The sequence below is a fragment of the Haliotis asinina genome, chromosome 11 (assembly GCF_037392515.1).
Source record: "Haliotis asinina isolate JCU_RB_2024 chromosome 11, JCU_Hal_asi_v2, whole genome shotgun sequence".
NCBI classification, from domain to species: Eukaryota; Metazoa; Mollusca; class Gastropoda; order Lepetellida; family Haliotidae; genus Haliotis; species Haliotis asinina.
Window position 1 is genome coordinate 16,171,619 of NC_090290.1, and position 19,973 is coordinate 16,191,591.

The 19,973-nt window shown below is 39.3% G+C and overlaps 1 protein-coding gene across 7 annotated transcripts in view; it reads left to right on the forward strand.

Moving 5' to 3' along the window:
• The window catches only part of LOC137256582 (rho GTPase-activating protein 23-like), a 134,096-nt gene that overhangs the window by 55,364 nt on the left and 58,759 nt on the right, over nt 1–19,973 (forward strand). The window contains exon 1 of one of the 7 annotated variants that reach the window (XM_067794454.1): nt 9,198–9,538. The exons of 5 other annotated variants lie outside the window; for them this stretch is intronic. The gene's annotated coding sequence lies outside the window, so the exon portion shown is untranslated. Of the gene's footprint in view, nt 1–9,197; nt 9,539–9,681; nt 9,698–19,973 lie in introns of those variants that run through there. One more of the 7 variants, XM_067794456.1, reaches the window with a different exon arrangement.

Consider the following 19,973-nt stretch of genomic DNA (forward strand, 5'->3'; position numbering starts at 1 on the left):
CATGAAATGTCTGCACAATTGGTGTGTCCATGACTTTCGCGAAACATGAAACCTGATTTTTTTCCTCAAGAGAAAATTGTCATGCATGCATGAAAAAAAACCTGTTCAAAATATTGAACTAAACCCTCTGTATAAGATATGACCAGAAAACAGACCCAGACTGAACTGTAATCTCCTTAATATCCAATGTTAAGCCATGATGGAAGTCATTAAGCCTGCTGTTTAGTGACAAAATTTTATCATCAGAACAGTGGGGTTCCAAATTTTGTACATTCCACAGACATTCTAATGTGATAACTGTTAGAAGTCATGATGTGTTTGGCTTGATCCATCTGGCATGAATCAGGCTAAATATGCAGATGTTATGGCATCTGGAATTAGATAGCTCTGATCAGTACATATGTGTACAGTGCTGACCTAGTTAGATGTATCCATTTACACTAGTTACACATGTCCATATGTGGTGTACTTAATATGCTGGCCAGAATTGGGGAAATTAGTTTGCTTGCAATGTTATACTCTATTTCACATTACCTCACCGTATGGATCGTCGCTCTTGGAACAATTTCATTGATCCAGATCTTGTTGTGTACATGCTTCTTGATGTTGCTTAACTTAGATTCAACCTTGCAATTAATAACGCTCGCTCACTCACTCACTGACTCACTCACTGAAAGTCACCAATGACTTTTAAACAATATGGCTTTCTTACTGACAGGCATTAGTAGTTATGCAGATGTTGATCGTCATTATGAACTGAAAGCAATGAAAAGGATGTGTGAAAAATAGTCCTGATATGATGCTTTAACCTTTTGTCATAAAAAAACTAAATGTGTTTCTCAGCAGCATTTTTGTTAAATTTTAGTGGCATATGTGAAATCTCTGAGCTGAAAGTTCAGACAGAATGCTACCAGACTCAGGCTTCAGACTAATGGCAGACGTCACAGACTGAATATATGCATGCGCTTGTCAGTTGGCTCAAAAAATGTTTGAAGAAGATGCAGAAGGAGATCCAAAATGTCACAAAGGCTCCTTCAAGAAACACAAGAAGCTTTACATCAAGGAACAGAAATTATTCTTGATGATCACAAGAACAAAACAAGCTGGGTGCTTCTGTCAGTCCTTTCATCAGGAGGTTGATCAGGCACGTTCTTCTAGCTCCACAGTATATGCTCAAAGTTGAAAGTTTTGTGTACACTCTAGTTCTTCTTGTGGAGTACCTGTGATTTCAGCTAACACCCTGCTCAGGGTCTACCCAAGTCCACCCCGCTGTGACCCACATTGTGTACAAGCGTGGGAAACAGACAGTGTTCGCTTCGAGTCATTGAACGCCCATCTACTCTCTCATGTAGCATTCATGAATTCATGCATTGAGGATTTTGTGTACATATGTGTATACTTACAACAGATGTTGGGTAGGGTAAAAAGCAGCAGAGCATCTCACCAGGGTTGTTATATGTTTTGACACTACTAACTGATGCTTTAATTATGTGCATGTAAATATCATGTTATCTTAGGAGGGGGTATTATTCAAAAGTTTGTGAATTCAGTTTTATTATTCTTTCACTGAGGTGGGGAGTCAGGGTGGTTTGAATGTCTGAGTTGGTATTATTTCAGTAGTTAAATTTTCAATATTTTTATGAATGCTTTTCATACTGAGGTGGTCAGTGGGGTAGCGAAGTGGTTTAAATGTTTGGTTTGTTGAATGGAAGCTCAGGGATTGTTACCTTGCAAGGGTATGATGAGTGAAGCACAACTTCTTATGTTTCTTGTCGTGTTTGATTGATATTGCTAAAAGTAGGGAAAACCAGTCTCTGTTTTAGAAGTGAATAAAATAATGATAATAACCTGTGTAGAACAACAACTGCTGTGCCTTCGCTTTTATATTGGCCATAATTTGTGGAGGGGGTGAGATGGTATAGTGGTAAGCAATTGCTCATCACTCTAATGGTCTGGGTTCTCGGTTCAGTGTGGGTACAAAGTATGCAGGCCATATATGTTGTCCTCAATCACGAAAAATCACACATTTACTGTTTTCATGTATGACAGACCAACAATACTTCAATGGCTAGTTATGATGATAGTAAAAAGAAGTAACACTCTGCTTCAAAATGTTCAGAAAGTTCTGTAATCAGTAAATAATCACATTGAAAATCATTCGTAATCCAATCAGTTAAATACTTTAACTTCTGTGATTAGATTTGTAAGTTCTTTGAATTAGGCTCAACTGCATCTATAATATTTATACAATGTTAACTCAAGAAACATGTTATATATAGGGACTGTTCACTCTAAACAAACCAATGCATATCAGACCCATTGTAGGATACGTTCGTCTCCCTAACCTAATCCTAGCACCAACCCAACCCTAACCCGAACACTAACCCTTTGATTATCAGCGGAAAAAATTATTGGTGGAATAAGGTAATCATATAGCTGAAACAGGTACATGATTAAGTGGTGAACATATTCTATAATCACACCTATAAATCAACTATAAATTGTTAAATAGCCTAACAACTCCAACATCATTGGCAATTAAAAGTATTACATAGGTAAAAATATTTGATAATATTTGGTGCAGCCATTTTTCTATAATTGCGAAGATAATTAAAAAAATGCAAAACCTGTTAAACTTGTATCGTGTTGACAATTAATACACCTGTTTACTGTGGCGAACAATTATTCAGCTATAAATCATGATACACTGCTTAGTCATAGACTCACATTTCAAGTAAAGCTCAAATGATATTTATAGGGGAAAAACATGTATTATATACCTTTCTGAAAAGAATAGACAGCTACCCCAGAGCCGGATTTTTCAGCCATGTGATATAGGATATATGACATGCAGACAACAATGGCCAAGTTATTGCCAGGCCAAGTCCTTTACAAAGCAACCCTTTGATGGGATGTTGTAGTAATTTGACACTGTGGTCATTTTCTGCGTGAAGGGAAGGGACCTTGTTGTTATTTCTGCAGTGACTGACAATAACAATAGGGGAAGACTACACCCCCTGTCTCATCCCATGCTCAAAAGCCTTGAGGGGACTGTGTACCTATTGTGAATGGTTGGTGAGAAATGTGCCAGTTTGTTATAACTATACTTGTTTGTTAGTTGCTACAGCTTGTTATTTGGTGGTCAGATGTGGCTGAATGGTGAAAATAATGTATTCTTCTACATAGTCAGTTTATATACCACAGGAAATTTGAAATATGGGAGATAATTGGTCTTCGTATTTGGTTGAGTAGTGCCTCTATTCTGTGAGTCATGTATATTCTTTGAGGGCAAATATAGGTGTTAGGGATGTCTTGGGTATGATCTTCTGTTCATGCAGCTCAGACTGCATGTGGGAAACATAGGGTAGCCTAGTGGTTCAAGCCCATTTCTTGTGTCCCCTGCTGTGATACTGCTAAAAGCATAATAAAACAAAACTCAGTTAGTAGACTTTCATGTATTGGCATCAGTGATCAAAATAAGGGCCTGCCTGACTGCCTGTGGCCGGTAAATTGTCAAGGGGGCTGCCTGGAAATTCTCTCCACCAGCCTGATTATCTGGCTGAATTTTCTAAGGTTGACCTACTTTCAGTTTGCTCTCAGGACGATCATTCCATTTTAATTGCCATGTCATATTTTGATTTAAGAAAGATGAATGAAAGCTACGAGTATGTTCCTTAATTATACATGGACAACTCCTCACAAATAAAGAGAGAGAGGGATACTTACTCGTTTGTACTTGTTGGCGACATTTTTGTACGTTATTGCAAAAAGTAAGTCAAAAAGGTGTGCAGGCAACGTTCAAGATGGGCAGGCAATACTTTTGGACCGCCAGCCCGGCTGTCAGGTTGAGTTGAAAAATTATTTCAGTCACTGATTGGCATCATGCTCGAAACTGATCCCTTGTTAAAAGGGACATAAAAGTAAAACTTGCTCACTGTAATGCACAGGCAACGCTGGTATCTATGGAGTATTGCTCTTGAAAAATAGAAAAATCTGACCTGTGAAGGTCTGGAGTAGAATAGGCCTTCAGCAACCCATGCTTGCCATAAAAGGCGACTATGCTTGTCATAAGAGGCGACTAATGGGATCGGGTGGTCAGACTCGCTGACTTGGTTGACACACGTCATCGGTTCCCAATTGTGCAGATCGATGCTTATATTGTTGATCACTAGATTGTCTGATCCAGACTCGATTATTTACAGACTGCCACCATATAGCAGGAATATTGCTGAGTGCGGAGTAAAAGTCAACTCACTGAGTCACTCAAAAAAAATGTATCAACTTAGACTTACATGTGAACATTGAGAAAGTGATGGAAAGGTAGCCTGATGCTTAAAACATTAATCCTCATGGAGAAGGTGTGAATCCCCACAGGGCACAGTTTAAGAGGCATCACCTACTTGGACCAGGTGCAATCTGAGATGAAAACCTACATGCACCAAAGCAAGTTACTGATACACAGGTTGCCCTTTGCAGTGATTGGTAACACCAGTGCAACTACCAAAACACTGCCCCATGTGGGTACAATGTATTGAGCCCATTTCCAGTATTCCTAGCTGGGACACTGTGAGAATATTACTAAAGGCAGAATAAAACCAAGCTCACTCACCCACTTCAAAGTGTGTTAATTCAGGAATATGTTCCGTAATGTGTCTAATGGGCGGAATGTTCTGTACAACAATCAAGCACTATCAGTTTGATAGTATGACTGATCAACTGTAACAGAAACAGGCTACCCGAGAATGCTATTGTACCGATGTTGTTGCTGTAATTTATGAGTTCGAGGTTATTCAATTAAGAGTCAAGGTATGTGCCAGTGCTTCTGGATGACTGATAATTGTTAACTGGTTCAGTGGTAATCAGATAAGAGGCACTGATTAAGTGGGAAATTTGGGTTGCCTACCTTTCACTTTCATTTGCCAGCCTTGAGCCAGGTGCTAATTGGAGGTGTGTGATTGGAGATTCACCTTGGGGCATTTGTTCTGCTTGTGGGAGAGCATGTTGGAGTGTTAGTAGCATGATGACCTGATGGAAGGGCTTGTGCTTTAGTGCTGCTTTCAGCATTATGAAGGCTGCCTGTAAATAAGTGTCTGGACCAGAGGTTCCTTTCACAAAGCACTAATGTGATCATAAGTCACTTTGTGACTTGATGGTAGGTCTTTTGCTAATAGTACTGCACTCAGCATTATTCCAGCTGTATGAAGGCACCCTGTGAATAAGTTACTTTCACAAAGGTGATTGTAAGTCACCTTGTGAAAGTTGACCCAGAAATTACATTGATTGTTTTGTGAGCAGCTTCCAAGAGATACAGGTACAAAGACACAGAGTATGATGACCTGGGGCTCCTTCCACAAAGCAACCTTGTCTCCCAATGTTTAACATTTCTCTAATGTTACTTTAGTGACTTACGACTTACCTTCATCTTTGTGCTTTGTGAAGGGAGGCCCTGATCCCCAAAATGTAGCAGAGGTTACTGGGCACCAGTTTTAACCTCAGATGGAGCGGTTGGGTAGCCTAGTGATGAATTCACTCTTCAAGTTGAAGACCCGGGTTCAATTTTCCATTTATGGTGTTTCCTGCAGTAATATTGCTGGAATATTGCTGAAAGCAGTGTAACCAGATACCCCACTGCCACCACTGTGAAAGTAAGATGTTAAACTTGTTGAAGAAACAATTGGAAACCATGTGAAGACAATCTCTTTGATACTTCAGGCCTAAATGGAAAAGATGTTGAAATAATATTTTGCCAAGCACACAAAAATGTCACACTGGTGCATTTATTCTGATCTGTCGGCAGGTCAGACATTGACTTTTACTAAAACAGAAGGTTGTCAAGAAATGGTTAGCTATATACACAAAAATGTCAGGTTGGTGCATCTGACAGTTCTATCAGCAGGCCAGACGTTGACCTCGAAATCCTGCCATGATGCTGACAGTGTACAACAGCTCTGATAGGGAAGACTCTGGCATGAAATCAGCATTTGGTGCTAGAAAATCAGAAAGTTGGGTCTTGGAAGCTTGAAATTATGGGTGAAGCTCGTGCCAACAGGATGACAACCCACAGAGCCTTCTTATCGTGAGTGTAAGCGATATGCTTGTTGTTCTGCTGCCATCCTAACCTGCTAAAAGCAAGATTATCAGGCGCCTTGCTCCATAGGGTTTGCAAGGTTACCGGGACTGATTCTTCTGAAATGGACAGATGAGATTCAATTAGAGCAGACCTGTTGTTTGTGATCCAAACTTTTGTAATTACAATTTGGTTGATCTTGGATGGTTTGGTTATTGTCATTTGCTTGGCTTAGTGGTTGAAGGATTGGGTTGTTGACGGAATATTACTGATTGATTCCCTGCTTTGGTTACTTATGGGAAGGTATTTATCGGTGCAGCAAGGACTGGTCAGCTCGGAGTGGGGTATTCGTGCTTAAGTGTGGCATGTTATCTCAGTGAGCTAGCACTTTAAAACCAGCTTAAGTCTTGGCTATGGACGAACCTTTAGTCTCTGAATATATATTATTTTGATAGTAACAAACTAACCCTTAGAAATTGAAAAGGAGCCTCAGGGAGACAAGAGATTCAGGCCTGAACCTACGGAAATGTAGACATGCTTTATTTAGATTTAACCCTGCAGGGAGGGCTAGGCTGTAGGTAAAATAATGTGGTTCATTGACTGTGAGACAGGCTGTATGGGTAAGTAGAAGCGGTTGCATGAACACACACATGCTTAACATCATTTGAGCCAAATATTCTTAAGTGTGCTGTTAACCCGATTTCACCCCACCCACCCACCCTTTCTCTCACTGTTGTTTTTTTTGCTGAAGCGAGCAATTCTCGAGTCTTCAATATTATGATGATAAATTGCACCTCTTGACTTCATCTTCTCAGCATCTTCTTACCATTTGGAAAAAGTGTTGATGGTTTTGTTCAGTTAATAGACCTATTAGGAAACTGTTTACAAAATAGTGATGACTCTCTTTCAACATCCTTCACAACAGTCATTTAAATCTGAAGTTATGATTTCGTCAAGTGAAGCAGAAAAAAGGCCCATGCAAGTCTTCCCTTTCAGAACAGAAGGATTATGGGTTTATAATGTTTAGGATCTTACTATTAGTTTTGTATGATAAGGTATATAAATAAATTATGACTGAAGCTGAATAGTAACTTCAGGTCTTTGATAGTCCATAGTGAACAATGATAACTGTCCAGTCTTGATAATGATTCATGGCATCAGTGGTCTAGAGGATAGGAATGTCAGATTGGAGAGGGGAGGTTCAATCCACAGCAATATGTAACAAAATGTTGAAATATGATACTTCTTGTTCCCCTGCCTGGTGCTCTACATTGAGAGGATGGAACAAGGACTGGTCTGTTTGGAGGCAGGAGACTGGCTGAATAGAGTGTGTATAATGGAACTGACTACAGACAGTGAGTGACAGACAGACAGACATTAAGTGTTGGAGATAGACAGGGAGATGGACAGAGAGACAGACAGACAGGTTTACTACTGTGACTTAGATGAACATTTACCTTCCCTTGGATTGGGATTTTATGTTACCTGTATTGTCAGTCTTGCATAATGAAACTAGAGTAAGGACTTAGAACTAGAAAAAAAGAAGCCTAAACGGACAGTTACAAAGTCAGATAGACAGACACACACACGGACAGACAGATATTGCTATGAAAGTACAGTTATCTTGAACATATATCTTTTCTTCACGTAATGGTTTTCAGTCTTGCATAATGAAAGTGGCATTTGTCAGAACTGGAAAAAGAACATCACTAGACGGACGGATGGGCGGGCGGGTGAGCAGGCAGTCACAGACTCAGACAGACAGACAGACAGAAAGCTCATCTCCTCATCACATAATGGTTTTGATATTTTGTTTATTTTCTGTGTCCTGAGACACAATATATGTTGAAAACATCTTCCTGTAAGCTTAGTAGGATCTGGTGAAGTGAATTAATCTGAACTCTGTCTTCACTCTGTTCCACCTGATGTAAACTACTGTCTGTTGATGTTGTCAACATAGTCCCTCAGAAAATGGGCAAACTTTGAACAAAATTATTCATGTGTGCCAAGGATAGAACAAGTACTGCTGCAAATGTTTTCTGGGACAGTTGTAAATATCTCAAAACAGCAAATATAGGAGTGGGTCTTCTGTGTATTTCAAATGATTGCGAGAAAGATGGAACTGTCAAAATAGTCATAATACACCAGCATACATCTTTAATATACATGAGTACAGAGTATAGATGAGAACCTACCTTGCTCTGTTGTTCTGGGGGCATGGGAAGGGGGAGAGAGGTGTCGGGAGGGGAGAGAGAGGTTGTTTTTACAATTCGTGCTGCATGCTGACAGTTCTGTGCATTTAGGAAACAAGGTGTTGCAATAAAATCTTCTAATCTATTATGCACTATATAATATTGTGTTTAATAACTCTAGCAATTCAAAAATGAAATTTGTGATATTTTTCATGCAAGATTTTGGAGCCAGACATAAATGCAATAAATCAAGAACATTGTTTACATCCAAAATCTTTTTTTAAAGTTTATGCATTGAGATTTTTTATAGTTTAGCGCAGGTAATAAACATGTCAGAGGCAAGTTCTGATTTGAAATTCTGAAATTGCATTCGATATTTTGTTTTTGATTATTGAAAGATATCAACATACGTCTTCTATATGCATGCAATATTTTGATCACCAAATGGAATTTATCTGTTGGTGTTAAGGATTACTTCTCAAGAGGTTATCGAAGCAAAAGCCATTTTTAAAAAGGCTTGAATTATTCCATCAGAGTGAGATAGTATAGTCTGCAATGGAAAGACTGGTTCCACACATCTGAACAACCCCTAGTGCATACAAACATGGGATTGGGTGGCGGTGTATTAATATATTTGCCTGATTGAGAATCCCAGCAACTGAGATGAACTGAAATTCATGTCCCCTGTTGCTATGGGATCAAGAAGCTGGGTTATCTTTTACAGCTCTAGTCAAGACCACTGAGACCACAAGAAAAATGTCAGGGCATATGAAGGAAGTATATAAAACTGTTAGGCAACCGCCATGGCCCACAAGCATTTCCTAGCCTGGCTTATCACTTCTACTAGATAATGGATCTGAGCTGCCCTGGTTTGCCACCCACGTGAACTGGCGAGGAGGTCAAGATAGTCTGTGGCTGTGGTCATCTTGTATTATGTATGCACAAGCTCGGTGAAGCAGTCTGTGACGCTCTGATAGGAAAGGGATGACTTAACCCTACTGTCATCTGCTGTGACGTGTGACGGAAGGAAAGCTGGTGTGTCTTTACCCATGTTGAGGATTTACATTCGAGCAGACGTGAACTCTAGAGCAGACGTGCAACGAGCAGACGGCAAGTGTACGTCTGCCCCTGTGGTGGATTTTGCCGACAGACGTGTCCATTGATGGCTTGTGTGGATTTACTATGTATTTTGATTTGGAATAGCCAGTGAATTTGATGAATACAGTTTGGTGACTTCTGCTGTTAGTGAAACAGATGTGCTGCTACTTCTTGCGTGCTGGTAAGTAGCAAGGTGCTGAATATGTAGCAGGCTGTAATTTATTTTTCCTCGAGCTTTTTTATGATCATATGTACTCAAGTTCAGTTGGGAGACGGTAGAAGAGATTGTTTTTATGGGGGACAATTGTGAATAGAACACAGCATTTCCCACGCTTAGAAGGTAGGTGTTAGACCGTGTGTCATATTGTGTGTTGACCTGTCAGCTGAACGTGTTCCCTGTTATAAATTGAAACAGTGGTAGCCTGAAGGAAAATTGCATAGTTTAATATGGAGAAATGGAGACAAGGATTATGAACGACTTAATATGTGAATTTTACAATCCTCATATTGCCTTGTCATATGGTGTATAATCACCATAATTTCATGATACACGCATGATGTCACTATTTTGTGGAACATTTTAGAATTTTTTTTTATTTTTCACTGATAGGGTTGTAAGGATAATTTTCATCCATTTAGACATTATTTAGAAGAAATAACAATAGAATCTGAGACGCATCTCAAACCATAAGTTAATTTGTGCCCCAAATGAATTTCCAAATTGATGTAATAATAGCTAGGGATCAAAACAAGCAATTTTTTAGACAGCCGTTTTCATCTTGAGCATCTTGAAAAATGTTGGCCCACTAGAAATTGAATGGGTTTGTGTACGTCGGTGGAGTATTTGTTGTAACAGATGTTGCTAGTTGGCACCAAGTCAAACTGCTGTAGACCGATTTACGAAGGCAAAGGTTGATAAATATTGGTACATCAGCGCAGTCAGAAGAGAACATCGCTTGTGCAGGTATTGCCCCATGTGGCTGTGCTGTTGCCTCAGCTTCAGTATATTGAAATAGCTGTTCTAATGCATTTCATGTAATTTACGCTGACTGACTGAACAGTCTGAAACATCATTGCTGTAAATTGATCAGACAGGCAGACTAAAAACACAGCCATATTTTTGGATGCAGCCTTGTGAAACACCCACACATGAATTAATTTCTGATCCACTAACTTTGAATATTTGACTAATGCAGTGGAAATGACATCATCAGTTTTATGTTTTCTTAGAAGTGATTGTTTTATTTCTTGATGTTAATAGTGACAGTATATATGTATGTGGGATTAGTTGTACGGCATTTAGCAATATTGACTTCTACTATCTGCCTGAATTAGACTTTTACAAACTGTTTATATGCTGACAGAGGTCAGATGGCTGAAATTAGACTTAACAAGAAATATTATTGACCTGTAGGTTTTTATTCCAGATAAATGCATAGATTGCAGTATGCCAAATGAACATGAGACCAGAATGAAAACTTATCAACAAATAATGAATTTTTCTGAAGCAAACGACCTGACATATCCAGGGTTAGAATTGGTCATCTGTAACCCATGCTTGTCTTAAGAGGTGACTAACGGGATCGGGTGGTCAGGTTCGTTGAATTGGAGAGAGTCTCAAGGCATAGTGTTTTAAGTGTACATGTTGTTGGAAGTAAAGTGCTGCGTTAAGGACCCGTGAAGATCTGGCCTTCAGTAACCCATGCTTGCCATAAAAGGCTACTATGCATGTCGTAAGAGACGACTAAGGGGACCGGGTAGCTAGGCTCGCTGACTTGGTTGACACGTCATTGGTTCCCAATAGCAATATTGAATTGATGATGTTCATGCTGTTAATCACTGGATTGTCTGGTCCAGACATGATTATTTTCAGACTGCTGCCGTGCACTTGAATGTTATTGAATGCAGCATTAAACCCCAAAACAAAACCAACCAGTTATATTGGAAACTGGCCCAGGAAAAATTTATAGACTTAACTTCCTTCATTTTGTAACTTGGGCTCGAATCCCAGGTTTGGGTAGATCTTGATTTGCCACAGCTATATGATCCTGTTTGCACAATGTTGGAAACATCTAAACCTGAATTACTTTTAACTCTCCTCCTGCCTCAGGCAAACATGCCACGATCTGGTTGTAAACTGTTGAAAACAGCTCACAGAAACTAAATGCATCCAGCAGACGTCTGTGGTTCTGTACCTTGCTTTCCAAATAGTGTCTCAGGATTAATGAGTTTACAGGAAGACACATTAAAAAATGTTGTTTAATTTGTTACTAATATCTTGAAGCTGTACTTCCTAAATTGGTCGGGGCGTCTCTTAGTATAACGTTGGCCTGTTAATGTAAGGATATTTCAAATCAGTTTATCTTGTTTATTCTCTCTCGATGAGGACAGAACCAGTACTACGTATCGTGTTGACATTTTAGTCCATGCGTTTATTGATTTTTCTGCAGCCCGACCAGGGATTCTAGCTCAGGAGGTATGTAGGCTAGATCTGAAATGTAAACTTGTCAGGATGAACTTTAGCATTTTGTTGAAACCATAACTACAATGTTGTTCTCTTTTGTCCTTTCTTGGTGTATTATTATGATGATAATCTTCATGATCATTGTTCTCATTATTGTCTGAAGCTCTGTTGCTGGCAGTAACATTACTGTCATCGTATTTTTCCTCCTCGTCTCCTGTCTCTTTCTAATCTTCTCTAGCCCTGTAGTTTCCTCCACTCTTTCACTGCCTCATCATCTTGTTCTCTCTTCTTCTCCTTCTTCCTCTTCTTAACTTTATCTTCCCTTTTCTTCCTCTATCTTCCTCTATCAGTATTCTTCCTCTGCTTGTCCTCACCCTCCATCCACCTTCTCCTCCTATTTTTTACGTACCCAGTGAAGATCCAGGGTAGAATAGGCCTTCAGCAACCCAAGATTGCCATAAAAGGCAACTGTGCTTGTCATAAGAAGCAGCTAATGGGATCGGGTGGTCAGGTTCGCTGACTTGGTTGACACGTCATCGGCTCCCACATTGCACAGATCAATGCTCATGCTATTGGCCACTGGATTGCCTGGTCCAGGCTTGATTATATACAGACCGCTGCCATACAGCTGGAATATTGCTGAGTGCAGCATAAAACTAAACCTATTCACTCACTCACTTACCCTATCCCACTCCATTTCCTTGCTCCTTCCTTTCCCCTCCTTTTCCTCTTCCCCATCTTGTCTCCTCATCCTCCCTCCCTTTTCTCCTCATCGTCCTCCCCTCCCTCTCTTCACCTCCATCCACCTCCACCTCATAATCATCATCACCACTGCCACTACCACCATTATATTCACATATATTATCTGTAGTATACGTGTATACATACTTTATGTATCCATCAATACACCAACAGCTGTCCTGGTGCTTGGTTGCTGAGAATGTCAGTTTGTATTAAAGGAGAATTCACACCTAATTGCACTTTGATGAACCAGGTATGGTTATGGATCATAACAGCATTATAAATGTTGTACTTATGAATGCGATCTGTAAATATAAGAAACGTTGTATTTAGATCTGGAATCGGGCTGGAAAATGTGTTTGATCATCTGTGGCCTTCAGGACATACACATTTATCTTGGGAGATATGAATATTAAAAAATAATAAGGATAAAAGTTGGTGAAACAGTGCAGCAACAGCTTATTTTTTAAAGTCACCAGGAAAGGAAGCCACAAAAGTATTTCTTTGTTATGAGTTTGAACGTTTGCTGAAGGCAGCATTGGTATTGTTTGTAATGACAATTTAGGACTATTTGAACTGTTTGTAAAAGTGATGATGATGATGATGATGATGATGATGGCGATGATGATGGCGATGATGATGATGATGATGATGATGATGATGATGATGATGGCAATGGTGATGGTGATGGTGATGATGATGATGATGATCTGATGGTGATGATGATGTTGCTGTTGTGTGTTGATACTGCTGCTGCTGTTGATGGAAATGTTGATACCAGTATTGTCGTTGTTGATAATGATAATGTTTATGTTATCGTAAGAAAACAGGAAAGGAAGCCACAAAAGTATTTCTTTGTTATGAGTTTGAACGTTTGCTGAAGGCAGCATTGGTATTGTTTGTAATGACAATTTAGGGCTATTTGAACTGTTTGTAAAAGTGATGATGATGGTGATGGTGATGATGATGATGATGATGATGATGATGATGGCGATGATGATGATGATGATGATGGCGATGGCGATGGTGATGATGATGATGTGATGGTGATGATGTTGCTGCTGTGTGTTGATACTGCTGCTGCTGTTGACAGAGATGTTGATACCAGTATTGTCGTTGTTGATAATGATAATGTTTATGTTATCATAAGAAAACAGGAAACTGTTCAGTAATCCTCAAATACAATACGTCCATGGAACATGTTCATAGATAACTGCATGTTATGACATCGCACTCTAGGGAAGAAGATCTTTACGATCGTTAATAAATAACCATCCGCATAAGGGTCTGTACTACTGGGTAGATAACATGTCACGACAGTCTATGTATAGACCTACAATAGCACAACAAAGAATTTCAGAGTGATATATGGCATTATCTGTGTGGCGTACAGCATGTGGAGAGGCTAGTGCTTGGTGTGTACCTTGCAGACAGCTCATCCATTGCTTGTACATTGCAGTTGTTAGATCATATATAGATACTGCCTTCTTATGTGTGTCATGGCTGCTGCTAGATTCCAGTCTTGTCAGTTCTGATTGTTTGTGTTATATGACTATGTCAGAACCAGTCACCCCAGAGCTGAACTTTGACAACTCAGGTTTGTTGTTGGGGATGAGGTTATGGAATGTGTGGTTAAAACACTGTGGTCAGAACAGTTTTGAAAATCCAGCAATTAGTGTGTTTAAAAACCGATACTGGTGAAATAATGCCAACAGCACCACTCAAATATATTGAATAGCAAAAGAAACACAAGTTTCCCAAAATGAAATCTCATGGAAGTAAGTGTTCATGTTTATGTCTTCTTTTTGAAAACTTGACAAAAAAACAAAACAGATGCATTTCTTTTGCTGTTCAGTATGTCACCAAATTTGGTCTTGGAAAGGCATTTGTAAGTTGTGAGACTTGTGATGAAAACGGGAGAATATTTCAGAGACATTACCCTAAGGCTGAACTTTGGCAATATATGTGTTTTGGGGTTGACACTATGGAATGGGTTGTCACACACCATGACAATAGGATGTCATAATTGTAGGTCAGTCTTGTTGGTGTCGCAGATCACGTGTCTTTGTCATGTGATAATATCAATTATTTTGTTTGGCTTCATTATTAACAGACCTTTGGCTTCATTATTAACAGACCATCCTCATTTGACTGGAATCTGTGTGACGTGATAAAAACAAATTAGACTACTTTGAAGGTCATTGGAACTGAGTCATGTTTGACACATCACCTTTGATGATGATGCTGCTGCTGCTGCTGCTGCTGCTGCTGCTGCTGCTGCTGCTGCTGCTGCTGATGATGCTGCTGCTGCTGCTGCTGCTGCTGCTGCTGCTGATGATGATGATGATGATGATGATGGAGATGATGATGATGATGATGATGATGATTATGATGATGGAGATGATGATGATGATGATGATTATGATGATGGAGATGATGATGATGATGATGATGATGATGATGGAGATGATGATGATGATGATGATGGAGATGATGATGATGATGATGATGATGATGGAGATGATGATGATGATGATGATGGAGATGATGATGATGATGATGATGATGGAGATGATGATGATGGAGATGATGGAGATGATGATGATGATGATGATGATGATTCCTCAGCAGAAGCAGTCTGGAGACATTTTATAGCTGGGATATTTTTAAAAGCGGCATAAAACCCATTTATGAATAAATTTCTTTGAATTTCTTTTTTCTTTAACTTCTTTAAGTAATGTAAACAGGCTGGAATATTTGATCATCTTAATGGACTTAAAATTAGATGCCTGTATTCTTCTTAGGACCATTGTTGGTTGCCCAAGTCATTTCTCTGCCTGGGCGTAGTGTGTAAAGGTATCACCTTGGAGTGATAGAGCTGTAATTACATAGGGGGCTGATGGTATAGACGATACGAATCTGTCGCTTACCGTGTACACCTTGAGGGAACTATGTAGATGTCATTGCGACCTGCACTTCAGATGACGATGACTAACACGCAGCTACTTATGCTGGCATGCAGTTATTTACTGTAATTACAGCCAGCGACTTACAAATGCACTTAAAACTCGGGATTTGTGGCAAATATGCGATGTGAAGGAGACCATAGTCTTATGATGTGAAATGGGGTTTAACATTGCAGTCAAGATCCTTGCACTTGTAACTGTAGTGTTGTACTTACACATGTTCTGGCTGAAATGACGGTGGCGTAGGCAAGTCATTAAAGCGTTTCATCATCAAGCTGAAGATCAGGGTTCGTTTCCCCATTTTGTGTGAAGTCCATTTGAGGTGTCTCCTGCCATGATATTGCTGGGATGATGAGATGTAAAACTAAACTCACTCTTTCTCTTTTGTGTTTATTTTTGTGGTTGTTCAGTCAAATGGAAGGTTTGTCTACATCAAGAGTGAGTGTTATACCAGTAATATCTGTGTCTGGGACAACAGAAATAGGCCCATGGGGATTTGAACCTAGGTCTTCAGCATGGCGAGCAAATGCCTTTACCACTAGGCTTCCTGGCTGTCCCAAAATATCAAGAAAGAACACACTGAAAAACATGTAGAAAGAATGACAAATTAAAACAAAATCTTAAGAACATTAGTCATATGGGGAAATTGGAATAGGAGTGGGCGAGGTTGATACTGCTTTTAGCAATATTCCAGCAATAACACAGCAGAGGACACCAGAAGTGGGCGTCACACATTGTACCCATGTGGGGAATTGAACCGATGACTGCGGTGTGACTAGTGAACACCTTAACCACTCGGGTCCCAAACTGTCCCTTGGAATAAGACAATGTTTATACATTCCTGACATGATCATATTTGGTATCAGTATGACAGCATGGCAAAAGTATGCCCAACAGTTCTGTGAGTGCTAGACAGACTCCGCGGGTCAAGGTGTACCAGAACTGGACCACACTTGTCGACATGCTACCTATGTACACATCACACTGATGACAGGTCGTCCTCACATAGATAGCAACTCTGCACCTGGCGATCATGTAGACAGATGGTATATCACATCAAATGCCAGTGATGATAATGCTGCTCTGACCTGTTAGACCTGACGACCTGTTAGACTTGACAACCTGAGGCTGTTCAGGTTCAGGAAGATGGAGAGGAAATAGTTGTCTACGTTTTGAGGATTGGTAGAACGGAAAAGGAGAAGCAATATCTTGTCTGTGAGTTGTTTTATGTGTAGTCAGTAAGGCTGTGAATTAGCAAAAAGTTGTATGTCTGTATATTGTGATAGAGGTATCTTTATTCTTTGCTCTCTGTTTAAGAGGCTTCGCCTACAAATGTAGGAATTTCAAATGACCTGCCTCTTCGCTCCATATTTAAGAGGTTTTCCCTTTGTACATAGGAATTTTAGCTGAACTGCCCACCTTGGAAAGTATAGTAAAATGGATGTGTCTAGTTGGAGTTTATCATTGGTCTGATTTCTGTTTTTGTACCACCATGATTTTTGTCTTTTAGGAAGAAATTGATAGGAATTATTTGGTTTGGGTTTTTGTATGTCTGAACAATGTATGATCTGGCAACTATTCAATCTTCTGGCTTACGGAGATCAAGAGCATACTTGTATCTAACTGCATTTAATTGTACAACTGACAAGGGATGGTTTCAGCTAACTTCAAATCTCTGAAATACACATATTTTACAGAAAATATAACTTCATAAAAAAATGATCATAAAATATAATGGAAAGTAATCCATAGACTTTCTTCATTTTCACAGAATGTGTGGAAATATAGACTTGCCACATATTCTAGACTGTTGTACATATTTGTTACAGGGTTTGTATGACAGGGTAGGAAAGGCTTTCCAAGAGATGGTTCGGCAAAGTTATTCTTACTGAAAGCTGATCAAAGTTTAATCTTTTGCAGAAATTTATTCCAGTTTAGCCAACAGTTATGTTGTGAAATGCTTGCCTGAATATGATTTTACACCACTGTTAGCAATATTCTGACAATTTCATGCCAGGGCACCCCAAAATTGCCTTCACACATTTTTCCATGTGGGAATTAAACACGGATCTTTGGCATGACGAGCAAACACTTTAACCACTAGGCTACCACTCTGCTCCTCACTTTGTGGAATGATGTCCTAGAGAATGTGGTCCTTTATGGGTAGATATCCACAAGACAGGTTTAAGAGTGCCACCTGACATTATACTGCTCATAGTACAGCTTGTATTTTGTGATGCTTCGGATATGGTCCTGTTTTGGAACTGTGTTGAGTGAGAACTCTGTCAACAAAAGGGAGACTGTGTTGAGTTAATGTTTTGGCAAGAATGTGGAGATGGATGTCCTTCTGTATGGCTGAAGTGAAGCAAGCGTTTAGATACCAGCATTAACCTGTAGAACAAGATATCACCATGTTATCAGGTATCTCATGGATGAAGACTGGACTGGAACTGGGATATATTCTTTTCATGACATTAAATGTGAATTTTGATGATGAGATTGGTATATCGACTAAGTTGGTATGAGATTCTTCTGAAGTACAGAAAAATACGCCCTTGCTGTTTTCAAAGATAAGGAGTGTTGACCCTGGGAAAAAAGTATCTGACTTAGGAGGGAAGTTGATACTTTGAAAGTTTTTTTCAGATAACAGTATCTCTGGACTTGTAGAAAATGACAGTTCAAGGTGTCTGATCTCTGAGGCTTTTTTCTCTGCAGAACAACAAGGTGTCTGGAGTGTTAGATATTGGAACAGACCTCAGGAGATTTGGTATCATCAGCTGTCATGACCTATCTGACAACTAAGGACCAATACTAAGCAAGGATCATTGTTTCTTCTGTGATCTAAGGTGTCACAATTTGGTGTGGAGTTATTTCCCTTTGTCATGCCACGATCCGCTGATTACAGGTTTTCATTCCTGGTTTACCATGATTATGATGCTTTGATTTTTAAACATCCTTGTGTATTAAAAGGTTTCACGATTGTGTTGAATGTTCTTGACTTTGTGACCCAGGGCTTCCTCCCATTGTAAGAGACATATCAAATCCTCCACAATCACTTTTATAGATATTACGCAGATGCTTTCATCACATGGTGATAAAATGATTGCATTTTGAGTGCCCCTGTCTGGTTAAAAACTCTGGATGAACATGTGACAATTTATCTTTTTTGTAAGAATATTGTTTGTTTTTTGGTTTTTTTGGCAGTAAAATAGCATTCAGTTTTGTTTGTGCAGTGTTAGTGGTGCATGTTAAATTGTGAACATCAACATCAACACCAACAATATCGTCGTCGTCATCATCATCATCATCATCATCATCATCATCTTTCATCATCATCATCAGACTTTCTAAACTCAGCCATCAGTGGAGTACATGCCGCACTAACTTGAAACTAGTCCTTCCATGGTGCAAAATGAGTCATCTTCAGAGTACATGCCGGGTACAAATGTGATGTATATCATCTACCAGTGTTCAACCTGAGCCAGCAAACAATGTTAGCTTAGCCACGGGTCAGTGAGAAGCATGAATACCTATTTAGCTGTGGTTTGTACAGCAATGTATGGGGAGCGCCATGGAGCTGTTGTGTACCCAACAGTGCAACGGGAGAGATTATATAGACAGAGACATTTTTGTATAAATTTGTTGTGTCCGCTCAAGTAAGTTTCTTGCCATAAACTTCAGAGCTGTTTCATTCAGTGAGAAAAACTGATCTTAAACATTCTTTTCCTGCCAAGTGTGTATCCATTTTGAGTTATTTAATGTGGACTTTAAAAAATGCTTGTCATTTTCACTCTGTGCATAAAATTTATGTTCAAGCATTCTTTTGGTTCCAAGTTCTTGCTGTTTGATTTAGATCATGACAAAAAAACATGGTGACACTGTGCTTGAAATTTATATTAAGACATTCTTTTGATTCCAAGTTTTGTAGTAGTTATATAAATCAGCATGCTTCTAGACTTAGACAAGTCTCTAAGGCAATAATTTTTAGTCGGAATAATAATTTCATAAATACAAAGAAAAAAAAAAAAACGCAGAAAGACTGGCATCTGTAGATTTGTCTGTTTCCAGGAAGGTATTGGTCCTCCTCCAGTGATTTATCATTCAGTATAGCCTTTGAGCAAAGCAACATGCCTCCCAGAAAGACGTGTGCAGATTTCAAGACAATTAATTTGCTATGTATTTGACATTTGTTTCATTTTTGATGAGAGATTTAACCATTAAGATCAGTGTTAACACAAGGTTTATGAAACTCTCAGTCTTAGTATAGAGATGAGATAAGCAATTATATCAAGTCCAGTTTGCAAAAACTGAAATGATGTCATGGACGTTGTAAGTCAGGAGGTTTTAAATAAATGTGTGAGCAAGTATTGCCACCTAAACTAGTATGTTTTGTCGGTTGTACCTTGTACTGGACCTATTGTGAATATGTTTGTACCAGGAAACAG